This window comes from Tursiops truncatus, chromosome 2 (assembly GCF_011762595.2).
Source record: "Tursiops truncatus isolate mTurTru1 chromosome 2, mTurTru1.mat.Y, whole genome shotgun sequence".
NCBI classification, from domain to species: domain Eukaryota; kingdom Metazoa; phylum Chordata; class Mammalia; order Artiodactyla; family Delphinidae; genus Tursiops; species Tursiops truncatus.
The window spans coordinates 3,191,943-3,194,318 of NC_047035.1; the positions used below are offsets into that span (position 1 = coordinate 3,191,943).

At 53.4% G+C, this 2,376-nt stretch overlaps 1 protein-coding gene across 5 annotated transcripts in view; it reads right to left on the minus strand.

The window, feature by feature from the left end:
* TECPR2 (tectonin beta-propeller repeat containing 2) overlaps window positions 1-2,371 on the minus strand; it is a 90,651-nt gene extending 88,280 nt beyond the window's left edge. For all 5 annotated transcript variants that reach the window (XR_012329822.1, XM_073800021.1, XM_073800022.1 and 2 more), the window contains exon 1: window positions 2,219-2,371. The gene's annotated coding sequence lies outside the window, so the exon portion shown is untranslated. The remainder of the gene's footprint in view (window positions 1-2,218) is intronic.
* Between the last annotated feature and the right edge of the window lie 5 nt (window positions 2,372-2,376).

Genomic DNA, 2,376 nt, shown 5'->3' on the forward strand with positions numbered 1-2,376 from the left:
TCTTTCACAGAACGCTATGAGGGCAGTTATCACAGGGCACCATCATGATTTGTTCTCTATCTTCCTCAATGGCTTCTTTCTAGTCTTCATCTACATCCTGTTCATCCACAAATTTGCAGCGGCTTCAAAAGACCAATAGGGAGTGTGGTACAATCAACGCTCAACACATATTTGTTGAATTAATCTCCCTCAAAACACTGTGCCAGAATTCCCCAAGTATGACAGAACAAAATATAAAGCCACTCTACCTCAGTTACGTCCATGATTATGCAAAAATTCACTGGTCTCTTATGTCTGGATCCAAAGAATACGTTCATTTAAAATTGACACACACTTGGAACAACAGCTCACTTCCACCTCAGCAGTTCACAGAGCCATCAACTACTCCCTCTGGATTCTATCAAGCTCCTTGAGCTCCACTATATCTAGAAATCTCTCCATGCTTGACTCCGAAGCTTGTCTTCATTATGTGTGCAACAGTTTCCTCATCTGTTCTTCACTTATTCTAAGTTTAATTGACTGCCTGCCTGACGCCTGTTTCCTTCCCTTTTTCCTCATTAAGTTCTAGGAGCTATTTTGTTCAAACTACATACAAGCTAATAAGAAATGAGACCTTCCTCAAACTTGAAGTGTAATTTCTCTAAGAGAAAACTGAAAACAAATCCAGTAGGAGCCAATCTTCTATTGAAAAAGACAATGTGACAACAAAATAACTTAAACCTAACAAAAGCTGCTTACTAGTCACTCCTTCAGGAGAGGACTTTCCTTATCCCACCACCAGTCTCCAAGCCAGTCCTGAAAACTCAAATAGAGCATCCCCTGTATCTATGCCTGCTGGTTCTCAAGTTTGAAAGCTCCCTGAGGGCAGGGACTGGGTCTGTCTGGTCCACCACAGCATCCCTAGAAGCTGGTATGTGGCTGGCATACAACAGGCCCCAAATAACTATCTGCTGAATGAACCAACAAGAGATGTTGGGAAAAAAAAAAAAAAGCAAGGTCAGAGCTTTGTCAAGGTACATTGTAGCTGGGTGAGAGAAAGTACAAAATGCCTTGCAGCTCTTGCAGGAGTCACTGGTGACCACAAGGGCTGCAGTGGCGTTATTCCCAGATCCTGCCCATGCTGGGATCTGGGTTTGGGGATTTCCAGAACTCCTTTCCTTAAAGTTCTCAAGACCTTGGCTACAAGGAGGAAGTTAACCCCAAGGGCAACTTATCACTCCAGCAGGTAAGGCAAAGGTGCATGCATGCTGGTACCCCACACTCTGCCTACAAATGTTAACAGAAGCAACAGAACAGAATAAAATTCCTGAATCTCAGCGAGAAAGTGAGGAAGAACAAAGGGAAGGGAAGAGAAAAGGAAGTAGGGTATGTGGGTAAGGAGAGCAGGGGCTAGCCTTTATTGAAATGGACCGCGTGCCAGGCACCGTGCTGAGCAATTCACACGCACTGACCCATTTAATCCTTCCACCAAGCCAGAGCTAGAAACTATTACCATCCCTACTTTACTGATGATGAACCTGAAGTTTAGTGAGACATCACTTGCCCTGAGCACACAGCTAGGAAGGGGCAGCGCTGTGAGCCGGGTCTGACTCGAGGGTACCCCACTCTTCAACCTGCACTCACTATTCTGCCTCTGAGGCCTTAAGGCAGGACTGGGAGACGAGTCGTTCATTTATCCATTTAACGAACACTTACTGAGCACCTACTGGGTACATGCCAAGGCGTGGTGCCAGGCGCTGGTGGGCGGATGAAGGGACGGGGACTGAGAGGGTCGGGGGATAAGACGCAGCGTCAATCGTAAGACCACGGAGCTCGGCGCCTCGGGCCCGCGGCGCAAAGGGGATGCCAGGGTGCGGCACAGGGGAGGGAAAGCGCGGAAGGGGAGGGGCGAGCGAGCCGGGTCGCTTGGGGCGGAGGGCCCGCGGGAGGCGTCGGCCGACCCGCGGCGCCCAGGAGAGGTGGGCGACGACCACTCCCTCGGCGGACTGACAGCTTCTGCCGGGCACGGAGCCCGGCGCTTCGTGTGCCATGGCATTCGGCCTCGGCGGTCCGGCACGGGCGAGACGGAGTCCGGGAAAGGGAGGGAAATGGGCAATGAGACCCTGAGGCGAGGGAGAGTGGCCCAGGGGCTGCGTGAGCGGCGGCGGGAAGGCCGAGGGAGGGGCGCGGGGCCGGGCGGTGGGGCGGGCGGCGTCGCGGGCGGCGTCGCGGGACTCACCTCCCGCTGCAGCCCCTCCGGACTCTTCGGCCCGGCCGGGCCGGAGGAGGCGGGGATGAACTCCGAGCCGCGGGGACTGCCGGGAACCCGTTCCCTGGGCAACGGGGCCGGCACCGACGAGCGGCAGCTGGCTCCGCCGGCGGCTAGAGCGGCAGAGC